This window comes from Phodopus roborovskii, unplaced genomic scaffold (assembly GCF_943737965.1).
Source record: "Phodopus roborovskii unplaced genomic scaffold, PHOROB, whole genome shotgun sequence".
In the NCBI taxonomy this organism is placed as follows: domain Eukaryota; kingdom Metazoa; phylum Chordata; class Mammalia; order Rodentia; family Cricetidae; genus Phodopus; species Phodopus roborovskii.
This window is the reverse complement of record NW_026126480.1, coordinates 30,077,529-30,102,753: the sequence shown is the minus strand read 5'-3', so window position 1 is coordinate 30,102,753 and position 25,225 is coordinate 30,077,529.

Below are 25,225 nucleotides of genomic sequence, written 5' to 3'. Positions count from 1 at the left end.
TTAAGGTTTTAATTAAATTTTGTGTTATCAACTGAGATTAGTCTAAATTACCGGAAGCCAAATATAAACAATGCCGCTTCTCATTTATTCTTGAATCTATGAACTCCAAGTTCAGTGAGCAACCCTGTCTCAAAAAACAATATGAATACTGATTAAAGAAAACACAGAATACTGACTTCTGGCCTGCATGCACGCATGCATGCCTGCACACCTGCACCTGCACATGCATGTGCACACACATGCACAAATACACACATTTTTTAAAAAGGAAAACATCTCACACTTCTTTCTTCCTCCTTTCTTCCCCCCACTACCTCCTGTAAGGTGTATTTTTTTTTTCCGCTCGCCGCCTGGTCTTGACCCGCCGCCGCGCCAGCCCTAAATAACGCACACCGAGACTCTGTATTTGATATAATCTGTTGGCCCAGTTACTTGTTTCTTATTGGCTAGCTCTGTCGTTAAGTATTAACCCATTTCTATGTATTTCCACCGTGGTCTTACCAGCGAGAGGCAGCTGGCGGTTCTATTCTCTCCAGACTCTCCATCTTGTCTCCTCCTCCCTACTTCCTATTTCCTCCTTGTCTCCTATTCCCTCCTATCTTCCTTTCCTATTGGCCAACAGTGCTTTATTTATTAACCAGTATGAGAAACATATACAGAATGACATCTCCCATCAACCTCCCTCATCTCTCATCTCAGGTTCAGCAAGACAGCAAGTCATCCCTCATCAGAAATAAAGCCCCTGGCATCATAATCTTCCAGATTTAGGAAGAAGTGTGTTTCTGTTATTTGACCCCTGGTCCTTGGTATTTTGTTACAGAAGCTTGAACTGATGGGACATCTGGGATCTACCCAACTGCTCTAAGATTGGCTTGGCTACAACAAGAAGCTGAGCAAAGTGAGAGTGGAGGGATATGACTGTCTCTGTACTTTTGGAAGGGGACTTTCCCTGGGGTAAGGACTAATTAATTACTAATGGCAAGTTAGATGCCAATGTCAGTGTGTGCCTGCCTTCATCAGGCATTCCATTCAACTGAAAATTCACCCTGTGCTAATGTACTGCACAACACATTGAGGATACAAAGGTAGACAGAGGAAAGCTCCTGGAAACATCCATAGGCCATGAAAAATGTTGGAGGCATATGCATTTCTGTAAATGATTTGCAAAACTTATTTAAATGCATCATAACTAACACTGAGCTGAGTGTCTATTCCCAGTTCTTTTCCTTAAATGTTAAAACTAAAGACAGCACTTGCCATCTGCTGTAGCAAGGGATCTTCTTCATCCAAGGCCTCCTGACATGGTGAGCCCTGGCTGGTACCCCATGAGCTACAGCTCAGCAGCCTACTAGGAGCCATCCGAGCATCTGCTGGTCTTTTCTCTGTATGCACAGTAACTTTGTAACTTGCTCCTTGCAGGTGACTCCAGGCTACTGAACAAACAAAGTCCTGGGTCCTAGGGTGGTTACCTTGGGTACTTACTCAACTGGGTCTTTAAACTCCTGCCTTTCATTCAATATATATTTACTAAGCATACTTTCTATGCTTAGTTAACAGAACATAGGTGATACAGTGGTAAGCAAGAGAGATGCAGGCCCTGCCCCCATGAAGCAAAGCCTAGGGGGAAAGACCAACCATGAATAAGTCCACTGACTATCTGGGAGACATACAGAGCACATCAAGAATACACAACAGGCAGAATCACAAACAGGCTATGATTCTCCTAGGGCACATGATATTTGAGCTAGCAATGAAGCATGTCAGCCAAGCCTGGAATCCCAGCTGCTTGAGAGGTTGAGGCAGGAAGATCCTAAGTTCAAGCCCTACCTAGGCAACTTAACAAGACTTTTCTAACATTGCTTTTGGAAGAAGGAAAGAAAAGACACGAAGTAAGTGGAGCTGGTGGTAACAAAGACTACTGAATTGTTCAGGAAAAAGAGCAGCATAAAAAGCACTGGATCTGCATAGTGCTTGTCAGTTTAGAGGCAAAGAGCACAAGGGAGAGAACAGAGTAAGACAGAACGAAAAAACCTAGTTGTGTGTCCTGTTGGGCCATTTTAAAAAGTTCATTATTTATCCTTAAGGCAGAGGACATTTGCTAAAGAGTTTACTAAAGAGTTTACAGGGAGACCTGATTAGGTTTGCATTTTGTAAAGGTAACTGTGATGCTGAGAGGGATGGAAAAAACAAGAAAACAATAAACACTAGTGCCTTGCAGTGGTACAGATGGGAGAGGAGGGTAGCAGCCACACCATCATAGAGATGGTGTAAATGGAGTGGCTAGGTCTAGATATGGGTTTAGTAGATGCTACGGGACATAGTAAGAGCTTAGATGAGGTGGGTGAGAGATGCTGTAGAATACAGGCTGGTTTTACCTTGAACTGATGTTTCTTTCAGTTTTAGGTGATGAAAAATATAGGAGCATCAAGTGTGAAGAGGAAGGGTGATGCTCAGAGGCTGGCGTCCAGACACACTGAGATGCTGAGAGACATTCAAGATGAGCCCAGAAAAGAAAGCTGGCCAGCCCTTCCATACCAGTCATTCATTTATTCTTACTGTCATATAAAAAAGACATAGTGTGAGCGAATCCTTCCATCCTGTGACTCTCAAGTGGTTCATGTGCTTCTGTTGGAGACAAAATTCAAATACATGTACTGGGTACCCAGTGATGAGTCAACACTCATTTAAGAACCTTGGACAGCTCCCAAGCTGCCCCCAGGAAATCCACCTATGTACCTTACCTCCTCTCTTGCCCCTTACTGCCTCCTCCACTGACCTCAGATCCTATTTTGTGTATGCCATTCACTTGCTCTATTATCTACAGTTTGGAAAGCAAATAACACAATATAGTAAGAAATCTCCCACCTTCTGATTTTTTTTTTCCTTTTGAAACACGGTCATTCTATGTACTGCAGGCTGGCTTTGTACGATCCTCCTGCCTCAGCCACCTGAGTGCTACTACTTGATTCTTGATGTGGTTTGCCAGAAGACGATGAGAGTCAAAGGCAGGTGATCAGTGGGAACCTTCCCAGAATTGGAGAATGTAGTGGAAAGGAGAGCAGGAAGAGGTGCAGGGGATTAAACATTGAGCACTGCATTATCACAGTTACTTCCGTGCCTGCCTGTGTGCATGAGTGAGTGTGTGTGTGTGTGTGTGTGTGTGTGTGTGTGTGTGTTCATATGCCTGAGTGCAGGTAGACATGTACCACGACTCATGTGCTGAGCTGGGAGAACGCCCTCAGGTGTCAGTCTTCAGCTCCAACCTTGTTTGAGACCGTCTCACTTCTTTTTGCTGTGTGTCCCCCAAGGAAGTCGGGCTTTGGCCCATGAGCCTCTGTACCCACCTCCCACCTCACCACAGGTGCACTGGAATTCAAACTCTAGTCTTTGTGTTTGCATGGCAAGCATTTTAACCACTGAGCCATCACCCCAGCCCTGAGAGGAATCTTGATATAGCTTTAAAAAGCACCACAGAGCAATGTGCATTTAAAATGCAGTCTGGGTATAAGGACAGAGCTTGGTAGTGAATAAACACTCCAATAACAGTATTGATTTAGGTCCCAAACTTCTAATTAGAAGATAAAAGAAAAGAAGGGAACACGAGTTGGTTCCTATGCCCTCACATACCACAATGTTTATAATATGCTTCTTTGGGAAGTGTAGGGAAGGACAGGTGGCTGGGCAGAATCTGCCCACAATCCAGCAGGCAACGTGTTAACACCAAACACAGCACAGAATTTCAGATTTTTCAACTTTCACTTAAAACTCAGTGTCCATTCTAACTGGCCAGTGGGCAAGCTAGAAAGCTATTACTTTTTAAAACATCTGCTTTTTCTCCCCACCAAAAAAAGAAAATTACATTCATTCTTTTAAAAAAAAATTTTTTTTGATGTGGCTCCAATCAGAATTATGTGATGACTGTCCTGCTGGAGGAATTTTAGAATACTGGGTCTCAATTTCCATTGTGGTCACAAGTCATGTGTCAAATAACATTTACATAAAAGGCCAGCTCTCATAAGCTCACCCAAATTCTCAGGTGCATTCTTCTCTGCATTCCCTGCAGGTGCAAACTGCAGAATTAGGCTTGTCCTCAAGGCTGTCTGCCTGGTGCTGCCCCAAGGCTGAAGGGAGTTGCTTCTCCTTGAAGGCCTGTCTCAGCTCTCTCTCTCCCTGCCTATCTTCATGCTTTGGCTCTGTCCCTTAATATTTCTCATTATTGAGCTCTGCCACCCTGCCTGCTTGCTCAGCACTCTGGAGACGTACACATTGGCAGATGTGCTGCTGTTGTTAACACTGTACCTGGCCCACTCTCCAGCTTATGGTAGACTTTCCAGGATATTTATTGCTAAGCTACATGTTATTTGCAAAGTGACCCTCCTCATTGGTTGCTGTCACAACTGTGACAACTGTCTCTGCATGGCCACTACTACAGAGGACACAAAGTTCCTTCTAGGACAGGACTAGTAAGAGAAACGTTCCTCCCTTCGAAGGAGCAGAACTCATTTATCTGTCTGTTCCAAAGACCCTTGTCTTTCCAAGCTTCTCTATTCTTCCCTTTTAATTAAACTTATTCTTTGACAAGTTTAAACATGTACAGAAAACGTCAGATTTCCGTAACCCCACCGTCTCTAACTCCCTTCAAGCCCCCTTTTCACATTTGTGTCTTTTGTTTTGCATCATGACTCACTGATTTTGCCAGGACTGTCTGCATTGTCATGGATGTAGAACTATCCATTGGAGCCTGGTGGGCTTAGCAGCTACACAGCTGAAGTCAATGACTCCACCCTGCCCCTAGCACCCATCAGTAGTGAATAGTTCCCCATGGTGGGAGAAGGGCCCATGAGCCACTCCTTGGCCCCTTGATAGGTCCAGGCTTGCACAGCTGCTGTAAGTTCATGACTGCAGTAGCATGGCATGCCAGAAGAAAGCTTTTCACAGTATCTTCCCCTGTCATCAGCTCTTACATACTTTATACCCCCCTTCCATGACAGTCCCAGAGTCTGAGTGATACAGATGTCCAGGTTAGGGCTAAGCACAGAGCAGTTACTTATTCTCAGCACCTGGAGCAGACATGAGTCTCCATTCACTACCGTTCACCATGAAAACAAGCCTCTTAAGCACTTATCTATGATTTGAGATGAACATTCAGAAGGCAGTTCGACACCACCAACCCTCCCATTCTCAGCATCTCAATCTACTCACATCATTATCTGATAATAGATATCCTCTTTTGTTTTCGAATGTTTGTCATGGAACAAAACATCTTGGATTTTCCTGTTTGTCTCTTTTTGAGTATGAAAAGGAGTTATCCTTCTTGAAGGCACCACCATGCTGAGAAACCAGATGAAGGTCTTCAGTGCCCCAGTGCTGAGCCAGGGACTAATGTTAGATGGTGATTCGAGTAGGACAAGAGGGAAAGCCTCAGATTCTCATACTGTAGCACAGAGAGCAGTTTCTCAAGGGTGTGTCTAGTCAGCAGGCAGTGACCAAGGGGCCCAGGCTTTCCATCTTGTGACTCCACTCCCACTAGAGCTTTGGGAGCACCTTCATTTACCCAAAGGGAAGGAAAGAGAAAGGAGAAGGTGCCTCTTCTTTAAAAGCCACCACTATGGAGTGGAGCCTGTCACTCCTATCCTGCCTCATTGATAAGGACTAATCACAAATTCTGTGATGCAAGGAGAGCTGAGCCTTGTGCTTTCTGGCTGCGAAGCTGCCTTACAGTAGCAACTCTATGAAGGGTTGCCACCTACCACAGTCAGTGAAATAGAAGACCATCCAATAAAACAAAGGGAATCCATCTGCTTGGAGGCCAAGAACACATTCTCAGATTCATTCTCTCCAAGTCTCTTGATAAGAATTCTGTTACCTGTGAAGGGATGTGAGTTTTTATGACATTGTGGGGTGACTTTGAACTAGAAGTTGTACAGGTGTGCAACACAGCTAAACCTTCAAACTAGGCCGGAGTACATACAGCCTGATGCCACCAACGCTGTCCACCTCAGGAAGCACTTTGGAATGGAGTGATCTCTGTGTGACTCAGATTTCTGTCACTATGAGCAAACACCAGAGGCAATTAGCTTATGAAAAGAAAAGGTTTGAGAGCCAGTGAGATACCTCAGTAAGAAAGGGCACTTGCCACCATCTGGACTACCTGAGTTGGAGCTCCACAATCCACAAGGTAAAGTCGTCCACAACGAAAGAACTTACTCAGGAGGTTGGCCTCTGCTGTAACGTGTATACATTCATACATGCACGCACACACATACCACAAGAAATAAATGAAAAAAATAAGACCAGGAGCAAAGGTCAAGGCAAGGTCAAGTGGCCTCTTCAGTGCATCCTGAAGAAGTAAGCAATGAGACCAACCTGTTATGATCCAGGAAACAGATTTGAGAGACAAGATTAGCCACACTCTCACAATTCCTTTAGGAACATTCTAAAAGTGCATAGAACCCCCAACAACATCCCCCTGGGAACCAAGTCTTAAACATATGAACTTTCAACATTCAAATATCAGCAATCCCCCATCTTCTGTGTGTTTCTACTGCCCTCAGAACATCTTGCCACTGTTATCAGCCTTCTTTCCCATCTTTGAAGTCAACATATACCCTATAAGAAAGGCCTGTAGTAAACTCCTAGGACCTGTGTCCAAGAAAGCTGATATTTTTTTTTTTCATACGAGAGCTACTGGTACATAATGAGCAGTTTTATTTTTTTTTAAGTATTTTCTTTTATAGAGAAAAAATACAATTCATTCTTTTCCTTAAAAATCATAAAGAAAAAATGCTAGTGAGATAGGTTTGGCATTTGAAACCTAGTGGGAGATTTCTCCAGCAGATGGTTTAGTGACAAAAAGCTTTTAAGAATTTCTGACTAGAGAGAGAAGGAGAGGGAGAGGGAAGGCAGAAGGGAAGGGAGGGAGAAAGGGAGAGGGGAAAGAGATAGAGGAGGCAGGAGGGAAGGAAGGGAGGGGAAAGATGGAAGAGAGGGGAGGGGGAAGATGGGAGAGAGGGGAGGGAGACAGAGAGAGACAAAGACAGAGAAAGAATTGATGTGATAAATGTTTTAAAAGAAAACCATTCTTACTCAAGGTCTAAAGACTCAAATGACCTATACACTAGATCATAGACTTATTTCAAACCCTGGCCTTGCATCACAATAGCATGGAAAGCATGTTTAAAACACTCAGAATCAAAATCAGAATCAGAATATGATCAGACATGAATATTGTTGAATAGTGTTGAAACCCAGTGAGCCTTGTTTGTTTAATTTTGATAAGATCTCAGAGGTGAGGTAGCTTGTCTTGCCTCAGAAACCACCCTACACTCTTTGACACTTGGTTTGTTTGTTTGTTTAATTTTGTCTATTCAAACCCACCAGCAGCAGGCCCTTCACCTGGACCTTTGTATTTCCCCAGGAAGCATTTGGATGCTGTTCTTATGAATCCTGTGGGTGAAGATAGCAATGCATTTGATGGTTTCACTTGCAAGCAAGAGCAACGAAGTTTATGGCTAATTCACCCTGAGCTGTGTGTGTTACATCCAGAGCCTCAGTCAAATACATGCTCTGGGGAGCATGGAAGCATCCTGGAAAGGATACAGGCTTTGACTGATGAGCTTCAACTTGAAACCATGCCCTCTGCTAGCTGAGAGCTCAGGACAAGGCCTATCAATCAGTTTCATTTAATACATCATATAATATAGGCCTGGATTATATTAACCCTATAGCATAGGAAAACATCTGAGGAAGACCCTACTACAGAATTGGAACTGGACAATGGTTCTTTCTTTATTCTACTTCTCTGGACCTTTTTGTCCCTAGAGAACCAATTAGCAACATCCAACAGCAGATGGCGTTCCATGATGTTTTTTTCTATAAACGAGTTATCCCAAAAGGATAATAGTGCACACCTGAAGTCCCTTTGGTCATGATGTTGAAGCCTGAGCTATATAACAAGTTGTACGTCAGCCTGGGCCACAGAATAAGACTTTGTCATTCATAGATAGATAGATAGATAGATAGATAGATAGATAGATAGATAGATAGGCTATAGATCCATACACACACACACACACACACACACACACACACACACACTATCTAGAATATAATTTGGAGTCAGGTGCCTTTCTCTACTTTTCTAAATGCAATATGACTTACAGTAAATGGACTGTTACCTCTAGTCCCAGACACCACTCAAACTGGAAAGCATCTCCTGATACCCAAGGCCAAAGATGAAAATCACAAAACTGACTTTTGTAGCTGTAACTTAGGTCATAGAAATGTTTTCTATGAGTCCTACATGGTCAAATGCAAAATTATATGGAATTCAAATGAATCACATAGACAGGCATAAAACACCAGACTCTGAATATTATTTACCCAGCACCAAGCAGATGTTTGTTTTCAAAGCTGCAATCTCCTCTAATTGGCCAACGCTGTGCTGCATAAACCCCAAAGCAAGCTTATGTTCTATGATGAATGACAAATGCTGAGAAGAATCCTCTGTGAATTGACAGCCTCCCCCTCCGGCATGCAAATCACACTGAAACTCCATCAGCAGACCAAGATAAGCTCATCTGCATGATTGGCACACTAGTGGATAAACACACCCTTGGAGCCATTGTCCAAATTCAATTTGATCGGTCCATCTCAGTTTTGAGGGATCATTTGCTTGTTAATTTATTCATTCAGCCAACATTTATTGAGCAGCTATTCCAACACAGGCACTGTATTCTGTCTTAGAAACACAAAGTTGAACAAAGATCTGTTCTCTTTGAAGAAAACAGAAATAAAGCAAACAACGTAAACAGGCATGAAAGTAGAGGGTAAGCAAGCCTCTGTGGCCATCAGAAGAATGGTCAGCTCTACCCACAGGAGTGGGAGTGGGACCCCAGGTTTTCAAGATGAAACATGGAGAAAGATGTTTGCCTGACATGTGCAAGACACAGGAGAGCTCTCCATAGAGAACAGCAAAGACATAAGCAGAGAACAATGTATCCCTGGAGCCAGGAGCAGCTGGGGCTGCTGGAGCAGGAGATGCATGGGCAACCTGGCTTTGCTCTCTCTGGGTGGTAAAAATGCAGTCCCTTTAAAGGGTGACATGATTCCATCCGCTGACACTTAAAGTGTGCCTGCCTTATTGCAGTAGAAAAAGAACAGAAAAAGAGATTCTTGGCCAGATGTGGATCTCTGAGTTCAGGGCCAGTCTAGTCTACAGAAAAAGTTCCAGGACAGCCAGGGCTACATGCTATAATAATAAATAATAATAATAATAAAAGAAAAACTGATTCTTTTAGAAGGGGCTACTTAAACCATGGTACATGAAGGTGTGGAAACACTACAGGAAGCGAATACAACTTACTACAAAGAGAATGAGAACACATACTTATATGCATGTGAAAAGGTTTATAGCTATAGAAAGGCTTCCTGGATATGCTGTTGAGTGTGTGTTTGATATGTTATCTCATGTGTAACAAAGAAGTAAATAGGAATATATTTCTTTGCTTTATGTTGATAAAAATATCCTGGAGGATATACAAGAACCTAATAACCTGTAAGGGCAAAGAAAAAAGGTAATTAAGGAAGAGCCAAAAGTAACACTTCACAGTGTATATCTTGAATGTGATTCTTTTTTTGTTTTTACCTTTATGTGCATGTGTATGATGAGTGTGTTTGTGTAATTTATGTGAATGTTTGTGTGAACATAGGCAAACTTGTGCTATCACATGCATGCTGAAGTCACAGGACAGTCTTGGGTGTCAGCCCTTGCCTTCTATCTTATTAGAGACGAGTTCTCTTGTTCCCACAGCACATGATAGGCTAGTTGGGTGGCAAACTCCAGGGATGTTCATGACTCTGCTTCCAATCTTACTGTTAGAATCACCAGGGTTACAGATATATAAGTTGTGAGTAAATCTTAAATGTTTTCACAAAATAAATTATAAATATGTAAAACAATAAACATGTACACTAGTTTCACAAAATTATCGTGTCCTACACTGCAAATTATCCAATGTGTATTTGTGTGTTTGCGTGTGTGTATGAGAGAGAGAAAAAGAGAGATGAGAGATTTATCCTATGGAATTTGCTTACCCAATTAAGTGGAAAAAGCAGAAATAAAGAATACCATTAATGTAAAAAGTGTGCACTCATGCATGCACACATGCGCGTGCACGCGTGCGCGTGCACGCACGCACACACACACACACACACACACACACACACACACCACTACACTAGCTAAAAGGATTCCTCTGTAGATGACCTGGGGCTGTGGTCCTTTGTAGAAAGCCAGATAGTAAGTATTTGGCCCTGCAGGCCAGGAATCTCAGTCCTGTCTAATCAGCAATTCCATCCATCTAAGTGTGGCCACAGACAATGTGCAAATGCAAAGCATATGGTGATCCATATTGGCCCAGCCATAGTTTCCAACTCTAATTAGAGAACTGGGATGGGAGGTGTAAATTACAAATTCCTTAATATTTCTTTTTTTAATTTTTATTTTATTTATTCTTTGAAAATTTTACACATGTATACAATTTATTTTGATCCTTTATATCCTTCAATCCCCCTAGATCCCTTATATCCCCCAATAAACCCCCTACAATATCTACCAACCTCATACCCTCCCTGTTTGTTTGTTTGTTTGTTTGTTTGTTTGTTTGTTTGAACTCACTGAATCCAATTGCTGCCCTTGCACACGAGGGCATGGGGTCACCCTTCTGGGATCGAGGAAGACTCTTTTGTAAAAAGGATAGGAGCCTTTATTAATACATAACTAAAACAAAGTGCAGACAGTAACGTGGGCTCCTGTGTCTTCTTGGACTGCTATAATAAGATACCAGCAAGCGGGAGGCTCAGGTAGCACACAGTTGTTTTCTCACTGTTCTGACTGTGCCAGGACTCTTCTGCAGTGGGGACCTTCTTCTTGCCTTGAGGACAGCTGGCTTCTCACTGTGTCCTCACATGTCCTGTCCTCTGTGTTCAAGGGAAATGATGACACACACCACCATGTTTCCACTCCTCCCCTCTCCTCTTCCTTCTCCTTTGAATGGAAGTCCTATCAAGTTTGGGCCTTACCATTTTGACCAAATTTAACCTTAACTACCTTCCTAAAAGCACTATTTCCAAACATAGTCACATTGAAATGAGAGTTTCAGCATATGAATTGGGTGAGACATTGTTCTCTCTGTCTTCATGAGACCCTAGAACAGTGGTCCTCAACCTTCCTAATGCTGCAACCTTTGAATACCATTCCTCGTGTTATAGCGACCCCCAAAGCATAAAATTATTTCATTGCTACTTCATAACTGTAATTTCACTACTGTTATGACTCATAATGTAAGTATCTGTGTTTTTTTTTTTCTGATGGTCTTAGGAGACCCCTGTGAAAGGGTCAAGACACACAGGTTGAGAAATCAATGTCAAGGTGATCCCCCAAAATGAGGTGATACAATCTTCCTTAAAAGTCTCTCTGAATTTGGCTGCCTGGGACTAGCTTTACTTATTTGTGGTTAAAGCATATTCTTCAGAGAAATGGTACCCTTCCACTCCAGAGTTGAGCCACTGCTGGAGCAGTGAATGATGCCAGGCTCACAGGCATCTTGTTCTGTGATTCTCACCTGCCTTCCTCCACACAGCTGCTTACCATCTCTGCCTGGAATATGGGCTGACTTCCAGGTTCACTTATCCTAGTCATGGATGTGTGTCAAGGCTTCCTCCAGTGCTGCTTCAACAAGAAATGGTTCTAGAAAAGCTGCACTGGGCTCTATTTCTCAGAATAAAGAGAACAAAGGAACAGTTTGGAGCAAAGGAAAGGGGGATATGAGTTCTCTTGAAGAGCCATGATAAATTGAGGCACGTCTTAAACATCCAAGAAAAGTATTGAACATTAAGATGTAGAGCTTGGCTGAGTGGTGTGTGCTGTGATTCTGGGTCTTAGGAGGCTAAGATTGTGCCAGGGCAGCCTGGGCTACTTAGCAAGATCCTGTCTCTAAAGAAATTTTTTTTCATCATAATCATCTGCATTTTGGCCCTAGAAAAGAACTCAAATCAAAATAAATGGGCAAAGCAAGTGATTATTCAGTTCACAGAAGAAGATAAATAGCATCCCTTAAATATACAAACAGATGTTCAAACTCACTCACAGCAGGATAAATGCAAGCTGGCTACCTGAACACCATTTCTCATCTATCTATGGGAAAACTGTAAAAGGTGATGACGTTTATGGTTGAGAAGGGCTGTGCGGAACAAGAAGACTCCTTCACTGCTGGTAAGAATTTGATTTTATAGTCACTGCCAGGAGTAATTTGGCATTCTAACAAAATTACAAATGCACATGTCCTCTGTCCCCCAATCCTAAGAATATCCAGGCACATGTGTGAGGTCAGTTAGTGCAAACTTTCTCATTCCCACACTGTGGAAATACACAGGTGTTAGGCTAGGATCCCTGGAGAAGCACAATCAATAATACATGCATGTGCACACACCCACATGTATGTAGACACACACATACACATGCATAGGTTTCATACTTATGGATTAAAACAATAATATACAGAAAATATTTTAAATGTATCTGCTGTAAACATGTCCAGATTTCTTTTATTGTCACTGTTCCCTGAAGAATTCGGTCTGGTGACTAGTTTCATGGTATTTACAGACTTACTGTGACTAACCTAGAGATGACACGAAGTACACAAGATGCTGTGTGCAGGTTACACAGAAACACTTGATTGTCTCATATGAGGACCCTGAGCAGTCATGGTATCTGTAGAGAGTGCTGAGAATAACGGTGGGAGGGGTGGAGGGAGGGAGGAAGGGAGAGAGAGAGAGAGGCAGACAGAGAGAGGGAGAGAAAGAGAGAGAGAAAGGCAGACAGACAGACAGACAGACAGACAATACGGATTTTGCTGACACAATGACATCAGCTGAGAACAGAAGATCCAGGAAAGCCAACGGTGTAAATTCCTCTCTGACAGCCTAGCCCAGAGACAAACAGGCTGGGAGAGAATTCCTTCTGCTTCTGTATTTGATTCCAGCCCCCTACAGATTGGATGAGACCCACCCACATTGAGGGGGGGGAACTCGACAATCAGCTACACCAAGCACAAAGTTAATCTCATCCAGACACACCCAGAAGAATGGCAAACCTCGTATCTGGACGCCCGCTGCCCAGTGAAGTTGACACATGAAATCAATCATCCCAGCAAGTGACAGAAAGCTCCTCAGTTGTCCACCTGAAGGAATCAGCTTAAATAAATTATGGGACAGCCAGACAATCGAATGCTGTGCAATCATAAATTTTAAAAAAAAGAAAGAAAAAGAAAGGACAGTGGAGTAGTCTCTAAACCCTGTCATGGGAAAATCTAAGCAAAAGAAGTGATGAATGTGTGTTTAACATTCATAGTTGTGTTCCTTGTGAATGCACAGAAGTTCTGGAGGAAGTTGTAAGAGGCTAAAAGTGTGATCACTCTCCTTTGAAAGCAAGAAAGGCAAGTGAGGATTATTGACAAGGCTCAGTGGGTAAGATCCCAGGCCTCTCTCTCTCTCTCTCTCTCTCTCTCTCTCTCTCTCTCTCTCTCTCTCACACACACACACACACACACACACACACATACACACACACGCATGCACCCCTATGTGGGTCCTGGGGATTGCATTACGGTTGTTGGGCATGGGGTCAGGTGCTTTAACCCACTGAGACATCTTGTAGGCCCTAACAAACTCTTTCAAAAAAGAATGAGGCAGGGGCTCAGAGCACTGGCTGCTCATCCAGGGGCCTGGTTGGGTTCTCAACATCTACATGGTAACTCACAATCCAGTTCCAGGGAAACCAGTGTCCTCTTCTGCCCTCCTTGGACACCTGGCATTCATGTGGTTCACGTACACAACTGTAGGCAAAATACTTATACATATAAAATAAAATCAATAAACCTTTTTAAAATGAGTCAAATGCAAGACAAAGAGGATATAGAAGTAAATGGCTTTTTATGTCATCTGGGCTTTAACTATGAAAACCTGACACCCACAATATTCCAAGTTGGAAACTTTTTGAGAGCTAGCATGATACCACAAGTAGAAAAATCCATGCTGTAAAATTTTCTTTCATGCACAAAGTTTCTTAAAATACTATGTAAAGTTACCTTCAGGTTATGTATATGAACATGTAACTTTGAGTTTAGACTTGGGTCCCATCCCCAAGGTATTTCAAAAGATGTATGGAATTTTTTCCAAAATCCAAAACGCTTTTGGTCCCAAACACTTCGGATAAGGGTGCTTAACCTCTGTCTATTCAGAAAGACTTTTAAATAACTCAGGGGAGAAGAGCAAGTAATAGGTGCCAAGGTCTACCAGGGATGAAGCCATGGTCCAGGAGGTTATGCAGAAAAGAAAGGGGTGCTGTTGGAGACATACCCTGGAAAGACATCAATGCCATGAAAGTAGGGTTAAGAGGCTGGGAAGAGGTAGTCAGTAGGGTTAAGAGGCTGGGAAGAGGCAGTCAGTTGGGTAAAAGACAGGAGAGACATGGTCTTGCCACATAACAGTGGCAAGAAACATAAAGTGCGGACTTACGCATTCAGATCATTTCTGAGATGATAGAGCGAACCAGTAGTCTTTATTTTGTTTGCACTTTCTGCAAGAAATATATCACTTAGTTTCATTTCTTCCCTGGAACTCCTTTCTCTCTTGTCAGTGCACCCTGATTGGAGATGTAAATAAACTGCAGAGATAATGCCCAAGTCTCCTCAGACTCCGAATTCTGCCACCAGCCCAGGATGAAAGCAATGATGAATGGCACACGAGCAGCAGTGTAATCTCCTCTGCTTTAATATTCGATTATCACGTCCCTCATCTTCCCTAGACCTGAGACTCCACACATTAACATTTCTTTGTTCCTTCCACAATGCTTCTATCTCCATCACATCTCTAGCTTCGTTTAATATTGTTCACTATTGAAATGAACACAGAAAACCAATTACCCAGATGGCAGTAAGAGTTGGTCCCATGCCCAACCAGCCACACTAAGAATGGGATTCCCTGCTCAGATGCATAAGAACCTATACACAGATGAGCCCTTCAGGCTCCTGGGAGTGGCCACTGAAACAGCCACAAGAGGGTCAGGCAGCTTGGCCAGCCAAGTCCTTGTCAATGAAGCAGCTAAGAGCAGAGACTCCCAGGACGCTTGAGGTCAATTGATGAGGCTGCAGCTAAAGCTGTTATTCTGCACAGATCCTTAAATTCTCAATTCTTCCTGTTGTCCATTCATAAAAATAGAAACAGACTTGGCATGGTGGTTCCCACAACTAATCAGCTCTTTTTTCTTCTTCTTCTTCTTCTTCTTCTTCTTCTTCTTCTTCTTCTTCTTCTTCTTCTTCTTCTTCTTCTTTTTTTTTTTTTTTTTTTTTTTTTTTTTTAGAAGAAGAAGGCATGAATATTTCAAGTTCAAAGTCAGCCTGCAGAACATGGTAAGATCCAAGCCAGATAAAGATACAGAGCAGGACTATCGGTTAGCCAATCAATCAACCATCAATCAATAAATCAATGTGGCATCAGTTGCAGTGCACCAGTGACATTCTACCAGCCAAGACTTACAACCCTGCTAGGAGCTAGAGGCCATTTGTTCTGGATCCCATAGAGGACATTTCAACCTCAACCATATAACAAAAGTGATTGGGAATTAGGGCAGCCTCTGAATTTGATGGCTGAAGAGAGAGAGAGGGAGAGAGAGAGAGAGAGGGAGGGAGAGAGAGAGAGAGAGAGAGAGAAAGAGAGAGAGAGAGAGACCTAAACACAAAAAAGAAAAAGCCATGTGATGGCAGTGGTTCTGGTTGGAATAATACAGCCTCAGGCCAAGGGACAGTAACAGCCACTGGAAGCTAGAAGAGGTAGAAAGGCCCTTACCCAGGATCCTCAGAGGGAAGCAGTATCTTACTGCCATCTTGCTTTTGGATTTGTGAGCTATAGGAGTGGAGGACAAGTGTCTACTTATTAGCCCCCCCCCCAGTATACAGCATGTTGTAACACCCACCTCCATGGATTGTTAAGAAGATGTATATGTTGTGCAAAACCTGTAACATGTACACAAGAGTGTGAGGCATCTCAAAGAGCATCTGAAAGTGTGGGGAACATTGTCATTGCTCGTCAGTATTACTTCATAATTGGTTTCTCCGTCAACAACCAACTTAGCAGGTTGAACAACAGCGGACAGATGAGCAGATGTATGGTCCTCCATCTTCAAGGAATCTCAAGCTTCAGGCTAATTAATGAGCTCAGTTCTGTCCTAAGCAGAGAGAGAACCCAGGTCCTCACATGATGTGGGAGTCAACTATGTAGAATGTGTAAAGGAAGATGTTAAAGGTATGTGCACAGATGCTTCCATAGATTCCCAGCCCATCACAGAGAAAGAAAGTAAAATTTTAAAAAGAAGAAACAAAAGGAAAAGGACTTGAGAATGACAACAAAATGTCTTTCCGACATTTGAAAGTAATAAGCATAATTTATAACTAGATTAGAAAAGAACAGCTCTGTGTCTCTATAATGAAAACAGTGGATGCTAATAAGACCAATAACATTTTAATAGAAATCTGTTTACCTTTTGCAAATTCATGCATAAATTTAATGTTGTAATGATTGATTTAAGCGCCAAGGACTGGATTGATTATCTCTTCTGGGCTTGCTTACTTGTTTGTTTGTTTATTTGTTTGTTTGTTTTTAAAGGGAAATTGGCTGGGATATGAAGGCATGAGGAGAACTCAGTCACCCAAGCCAATAATGGCAAGGAATTGGTGACAGAAATGGGAGCATGCCACCTGCCTGGATTCTGTAAGTTCTTCTCTTAAAAACATCACAGCCCAGGGAGCTATGCCCCTCCTCTCAGGGAAAAAAAAAAGAACCGAAATAGACACACCAAAACTTTTGCATTTAAATTATTCTTCATTGGAAATACATATCCTGTACATAAATAGAAGTCAAAGGCAATCTTTTTTTAAAAAGGAGAAAGTCTTGGTCTCATTATTTTATAACGTATTCTGAGATGCAAAGCCTATTTAAATGGGAGAGGGAGCAGATCCAAAATTGTAAATAAAACAAAAATTTTAATTCTCCTTATCGAATCTTGATGAGAACATTATGAATGCCTGACTGGTAGAAAGGACCAGAATTGTGGAGCCACCTTTGGTAATATACCAAGTCAACTTCAAAATAGAACCAAAGCTCCTAACTCTGAACCCTGACCCCAAAAGTGGTAAAATTATCACCCCTGTTGCTCACTTTACAAAGTCAAAATGGGGTTTTAAACATCAGCACCAAATGCTTCCCAACATGTTAAATTCACATCCTCTGTTTCCCTTAGATTTTTAATTTTTATTTATTTGTGCATGTACCTGTGAATGTACACATGTGTGCATGGGTGTGCACACCTGTGCAGGCAGAAGCCCGAGGGAATATCTGTGTCCTCTTCCATCACTCTCTGCCTGTTCCTCTGAGGTAGGACCTCTGCGTTGGAACCAGAAATCCCTGGAAACCCTTCTGCATGTGTGAGGACACTCCACCTCTTATGTGGGCACTGGGATCTGAACTCAAGTCCTCATGGTGGTGGAACCCTCACAGCCTCTTAGCCTCTGAGCCATCCCAGCAGCAACATCTGCTTTCTTTTGCCGTTAATGAGGCTGAATCAGCAAGGGAAGAATTAATGAGTCCATGTTCAGATTTGTTTGTTTCTTTCTTTCTTGGTTCATTTGTTTTGAGACCAGACTCACTACAAAACCCAGGCTGGCCCAGCGCTCACTCTCCTCCTACCTCAGCCTCCTTAGTGCTAGATTGCAAGCATGTCCCCTTAAGAAAACATCCACTTGAAGGTGGTCTGTGGGTGAAGCACCTTAGAGAAGGCCTTCCATGTGTCTAGGTATCTTCCGATTTTTCACATTGAAACCCAAGTAGGCTCTGTCAGGCTCCAACCTGTAGTAGCCCTTGCTTTCAGCTTTGCTAAGTCTGAGGAGCCAGTCCTCTACAGGAAAATGATTGGGACAAAAGTGTTCATGGCTTTTCGTTAATAACCTTTATGGTAACTGAAGAAACTTGGGTGATAATATTTGCTGCATCCAAGTGACTTTTTTTTCCCTCAATATGTTCAGTAGTAACTGAACCCTGGGAAATAGTTCTGGAAGGGAGTGCTCATTTCCTCGAGACAGTGCAAATTCAGGCAATACGGCATCAAGAACTTGTGGGTTTGTTCCCTGGCTTATGAGTAAACAAAAAGACCATAATAGTCTACATCCATTCTGCAACAAAATAAAGTCTTCTCAAAGGGCCAGCTTTCATGGCACTAGCCGAGGCTCCTTCCAGGATTCTGGCTGAGTCTCTATGCCAATTGTGGAAGACTCGAGGGAACCATATGTGATTATGAGCACACCAGCTGCGGCCAACTGCAGCCTTCTCAACAGACATTTCCTTGGTGAAAGCCTGAAGAAAACCAACTTTTCAGTAACTGTTTCTACAGGGACAGACAGAAAAATGACAGAAAGGGTAACTGTGGCTCCACACTGAACGACATGGGTGATTTTACACCTCAGTAAATGGAGGGCTGCAGTTCCTGCTTTAACATGGAAGGTCCATGTCCATACAGAGTAGATGAGGTTTTTTGAAAGTGGTATTGCTTTGTGGGTGTCTCTGTTCAAAGTCATAAACCAAATCAGGTAGCACTTGAGCACTGGGCTTCTTGGTGCTATCCTTTAATGTTTGGGTACTCTTAGGAGAGAGGGTGGGACAAAGGTGTAGCACGCTCCAACTTACCGACTTTGGGGCCTAGGACTGAGGCAAGTCCAAGAGCAACTTCATCCATTCTTCTCAGGAGAAGCACCACACTATAGCATGCCCCTCAGCTTCTGATGCTTTTATGCGCCAGTTGACAAGTTGTTCACATTCCATGTGGCTTCAGTATTCCATGAAAAAGACCTAAGTTGTGTTGTACTCTCTCCTCTTGTTACTTCCCTCCTGAGCCAAGCTTGATCTGAGTGAAGATGGATTTCCATCTTCATTTTCAACCAATGACAAATTGATCTGGACAGGAACGAATGGCAGCCATAAACTCTGCATACATGACCCCTCCCATAGCATGATTGATGAGGGTAAAACAATTCCTTAACTGTGTAATTTGACACCAAAAAGCAAAACCCTTGCCATACTTTGAGTATATAGTATGTGTGTGTGTGTTGAACCAAATCTGAGGTGATAGGATCCATCCCACTTGTTCAGGATGATCACCAAGCAGTAAGCAGTATGTCTAGGAAATGGCAGCCTTGCCCACTCTGGCCATTCTTCTCTTCTTCTCTCTTGAGAATGGCTCCTTGCAAACTGGAATACACTGTGCCTCTGCCCACTGGCTGGCATGCATTGTGAACTCTGCCCACTGGCTGACAAGCACTTGTAAGTATTCATTGTGAACCAGCCACTGTATTCTTCAAGATACACTTCTGCCTGCTGTCTATCTTGCTCTTCAACCTGAGCACCTTGAACTTCCACTCCTTCATCTACTTCACCAAGCTCAACCAGAAGTTTCAGTTAGCAGTATTAAAGGACAGTATGTGGACTGGGCCCTCCTTAATGGCCTTGGTCATGTGTCTTGGTTTGGACCCATCTGTGTTCTCAGACTGAATTATATGTCATGATTCCAGTATGATATCTCAAGCACTCTGCATTCTTTTGTCCCTATTGTTCTTAGGGAAAGCTTGAAGGACTATGTCATGTTTATGACCATTGGATAGAGGGACATGCTGAAGACACACGAAATGCCTGGATCCTACAGAATGGTTTTGCTGCTGCTACTGTCCATGCCTCTGTTGCAGTAAAGACCTTCATTCTAGAGTTACAGAGGACATACAGCATCTTGTACTGTGGCCAAAGGGCCAGTTCCTTAAACCTGGGGAAGCAATCATCCTGGGGAGGACCCTCCTTCTGACTAGATTAATGAGACTCTATGGAAAAAGAGATTTCTAACTATAAACATAGAGGCAACACCCTTTTCAAAGTAATTATCTATGATAAAAATAAAATAACTCAGAGGAAACTAAAAGCTGCAACAGAGAACCACAATTTGGTTCAATTGTAAATCTACATTTTGCTTTTAAAATTCATACAAAAATGTAAAAATGGCAATTAGGGAGATGTTCAGTTGGTAAAGTTCTTGCCCTCATGTAATGCCCAGCTGTGGTGGCATATATCTGTACTCCCAACATGGGGAATATGAGAAGCACATAGACATAAGCAGATCCCTGAAGCCTCCTTACCAGCTACTCTAGCCAATCCATAAGCTGAGTGAGAGACCCTGCCTCAAAAAATGCATCAAGTGGAGCTCAACTGAAAAAGACATTCAGCATTGACTTACACACACACACACACACACACACACACACACACACACTCACACACATTCACACACACATTCACACATTCACACATACACATTCATACACATGCACACACACATTCACATATACATATTCACACACACACACACACACACACACACACACACACGAGCAAGCATACATACAGTCAGCAGCTTAAAGAGCACAGACTGGCTTTTGGAGCTCCACAGCCTAAATCCTAAACATAAAGTTTCAAATTATGAAATTTGTCTATCTAGGGACCCCACCACATTGAAACAAGTTATCCCCTATAAATATATGAGATTTGATGAACATTAAAACAAAAGATATCTCTCTCCTTAATCATCAGAAATATTGCCTTGCCTAAGTTTCTCAAAGGAAAAAAATGTCCTTTGCCCTGAAATATCCTTAGTGGGAAAGGGCTGTGTGACTCTTCCTGGGGAGACAAGAACAAATGTCTACTCAGCCCAATCAAGGCCCTGATGACAGACAGAAGAAACCATCCCACCCAAGTCTACCTTGATAACCAGTGCACTTGCTGAGATTATATACAGGGGAATGGGTGAGGAAGGTTACTCACAGGCACACTAGTGACTCAAAGACAGCCACATCTCCAGAAGCTTCTCACAGAGAGTGGGTGACAGCTCACAAAACTGCATCCCTGCAGCTCCCTGAGGAACTTGCAGACAGCTCCACACAAGAGTCTCACCTCCCTCAGCAATTGCTTATGTCTTGTGAGGAGGGAGCCCATGAGGCTTGGAACTTTGACCTGCCTGAACCTCATCAGTTTCCTGGGACTTGTAAGCCTTCCTCCTCCCTGAAAGAAGAAGAAACTACACCATGATAAGAGTTATCTGCCCCCACTTGTGATGATCTTTGTGTTTGTCGTACCCAGGATCACTCTGTGTGCTAGGTGAGTGCTCTGCCACTGGGATGTCTCCTGCCTCCAACATGTACTAAATTAAGGTTAAATTAAGTCTTTCATGTGTAAAATTGGTTTAACCAAAACAAGGCCCCTATGGACCTCCCTGATCTTGCCTAGAATATTTAATAAGATCCAGTATAAGTCAGAACAAGGCATGTAAAATTGAAATGTATTGAGAAGATCTATCCTCCATTTAGGAACTCAATTGGCCCACCTCTCCCGTAGAAGGAAGGAATGGTGCCTGGACATGGATACCACAGCTCAAGGTCATGGCCACACACGCCCACCAAATTCATCCATTCATCAACAGGTGAATGCTTTGTGGTTGTATTTAGCTAAGGGTGTCTCCTTCTCTGTGCCTATTTTAACACATGCCCAGCTACACTTTATCTTCACTATCACAGGTATACAATACCCTTTACTTCAGTTACGGCAACAGCTCTGCCATTGCACCGGCTTTGCAGACAAAAATCTTAACCATGTTCACCACAATGAATCTGGCTGGAAAGCTGCTGCTCTCCGCTCCTAACCAAGCCATTTCTCAGAAACAGTGTACCCAAGGCCATCACAGCCAGCCAGATTTCAGAAAGCCCAATCAGCATGGATTGCCCTGGTCAATAGTTGGCCCCATCTGCACACTTCCCCAGACTTGACAGGGCATTGCCAAAAATCTGGTCACACAGTCTGATCAATGGTAGGAATGTTTAGCCCTCATCCAAATCTTCCTCTGGGGTAAAGAGCACCATGAATCTCTTGCTTCATAGATATCCAAAATAGACACTGATGCCACTTATTCTGACTGCACTAAAGCTATGTACAAAGCCTTGCTTCTTAGATCCATCTGCACTGTGACCAGAGCTCCCAGCTTACACCCCAACACACACAGAGTTGGCCACTGGATTAGTCACTAAGGGGAATTTTTATCTCCTTTGTCATCCTCTGGGTATGCCTTCTAGAAAACCACAAACTTCATTAAGCTAGTTCAGACTCAAATGAAACACAGCAAATTTGAAAACATAGGCTATGGAGGCTGGAAAGATGGCTCAGTGGTCAAATGCACCAGCTGCTCTTTCCAAGGATCCAGGTTCAGTTCCCAGTACCACATGGTGCCACACAACCATATGACTCCAATTCTGATGGAGTCATATGGGATCTGATGCCCTCTTCTAGCCTCTTCACATGTTGCATATCCATACATATGAAAATAAGAAAATAAATCTCTAGGATTTTTATTTTTAAGAATAGTTGAACCATATGACCCAGAATCTCTGTATTGGGCATATATCCCAAAAGAATTGAAAGCAGGATCCTGATGAGTACACAGGAAGAGATATGTGTAATATTGACAGCGGCTAAAATAAGGATACAACTCAAATGTCTATCAAAAGATAAATGAAAAACAAAACAGGGTATAACAATATGCAATGGAGTATTACTCACCTTTTAAAACAAAGAAATTCTACAGTTATGTTATATGTGGTGAGTCTTGAGACTGTAATGCTAGGTGAAATCAGCCAGTTGCCACTGTAATACCTGTCACACTGTTTACTAACAAATGTAAATTGATGCTATTTTATTTCTGTACTGAAATGACTGGATATGTGTAAATAAGAGAGTTCTTCTATTTATGCTTGGATACAGAGAGACAGTGTTCTCATCTAAGAGATATCTTCCATGCTAAAGGTGCAGATTACTTCCTGTGTCAATGGCAGATGCCTTGTGCCACAGGATGTGAAGGACCACAATAGACAGCCCTGCATGAAAACTTAGAGGATTTCCAGGCAAATGAAGACAGTTGCAGATACTGGGTCCTCAGTGAGCATTTGAGTGCATGAATAGTCCCCCACTCTGTGGGAGTTGAGAACTGATCACTAAGGAGAAGGAACACATCACAGATAATTGAGAAATCAAAAACAAGAGAGCTGCTTCCAAGTGCTTCTTAACAACATTTGCCAAACTTTAGTGATTTTAAAATAATGTTTTAGAAAGTGTTGGTAGTGAGACTTCAGGCAGACCTGTCAATGAACAGGAAAATTGGTCCTTTTTAAGACACTTTGTAGAAGAAAAATTCCAAAAAGATTAAAATCGTGCACAGACCGAGGAACCATTTTTTCTACATCATATTGATCATTTCAAGTGGAACCGTTAGCTATCTTAGAAAAATTGTGGTTCTGAATTGCTTTTGCCTCTAACTCTGGACCTCTGTTCCTAAGGGGTTGTTTCCTAAAAGAAAACATTCAACCAGAAAATTTCAGCACACCATAATCTCCCCAAAGATTAAGAAATCTCTGTGAAAGGACTGAATGTCTAAATTGAAAAGTTTTGGCTGTGGCATTCAAGTGTGAGTGAAATCTTTCTTAGTTCGTAGCCCTTCTCTGTCTATGACTCAGGTAAGCCAACTTTTCTCTCCGAAGTGCAAACTTTTCTCTCCGAAGTGAAATAAAATAAAAGTCCATGACACTAAGTGTCTGTCATACTCAGTGACATCCCAGAGAGAGCCATCAAACACCACCCCTCTGCATGGTCCGCTGTCCCCTTATGTTCATTTTCACATAACAGGGCTGACACTACAGATGCAGTTTCCAATGGGAACTCATTAGGCAGAGCCATCTCTGAGGCTTCTTTCAAGTCTCTTATATGAAGGATTAGTATCCCCTCCACACTCTGTGGGGGTGACTTTCTATCTACATCAACACCTTGTCACTAAAGCAAAAGAAAATACCATTTGATTTCTCAGTACAAGATCTTGCCAAGATTGCTACTTGTTCACTACAGATGGAACATTTGGGAAGCTGTAAGCCTCCCTGAGCCCCTGCCCCACCCCACTACTGACCTTGTCACACAGTCCTCTTAAGTCCACTGTTTGACCTCCAGACTACCTCCTCGAAGGGGAGTCTGGATACAGCCACTTACTAAAGATGATGCAGCCAAGGTTTCTTAGTTAGGGTTTCTGTTGCCTCAGCAAAACACCATGACCAAAGAGCAGGTTTATTTGGCTTACACTTCAGCATTGCTGTTCATCACTGAAAGAAGTCAGGACAGGAACTCAAAACAGGGCAGGATCCCAGAAGCAGGAGCTGATGCAGAGGCCATGGAGGAGAGCTGCTTACTGGCTTGCTTCCCATGGTTTGTTCAATCCCCCACTTTCTTGTAAAACCCAGGACCAGTAACCCAGTGTTGGTACCCCTCACCATAGCTGGGCCTTCCCCCCATTGGTCACTAATTGAGAATATACCTTACAGCTGGATCTCATGGAGGCATTTCCTCAACTGAGGCTCCTCCCTCTGATGTCTCTAACTTGTGTCAAGTTGACACACAACACCAGCCAGTACACAATGGATATACAGGTCCCCACATTCACTGTTCCTTCTGGCTCCTATGCAGTGAATCTTTCTACAACACCGAGAGAATGCTTTAAAGATGGTGCTCAAGGCTCTTACTGAAGAGTGGTCTGAGCCTGTAAAGTTGGAGGCCAGATGCTAAGGAGAGGCCAGATGTGGCTGCTACCCTGTGATGTCACATGTAAATGTGGAATGCAATGAGACAGGGAAGATGAGACATCTTGTCTCCCCCAACCTTGCCTCAATCTTGTTTTTTCCATGGAATCAAGGGGTTCAACCTGCTAAGATGTGTCTTTCTGAATAGTGAGGCACAGAAAGACACAACTTACCTGAGTGCTTTTAAACCCACAACCGCTTCCAGCATTACACCTTTGCTGGCTTGCTGATGTCGCTCTTACCCTATTACTTCATTCTTCTTGGAGGAGGTAGAGTATTCATACAAGTATGGGGTGCAGGTGACATCTACCTTTTTGTTTGAGACAGAGTCTTTTATTGGCCTGGGACTTCATGAGTAGGGCAGGCTAGTTGTGTAGCCAGTGAGCTCCAGAGACCCAGCTGTCTCTGCCTCC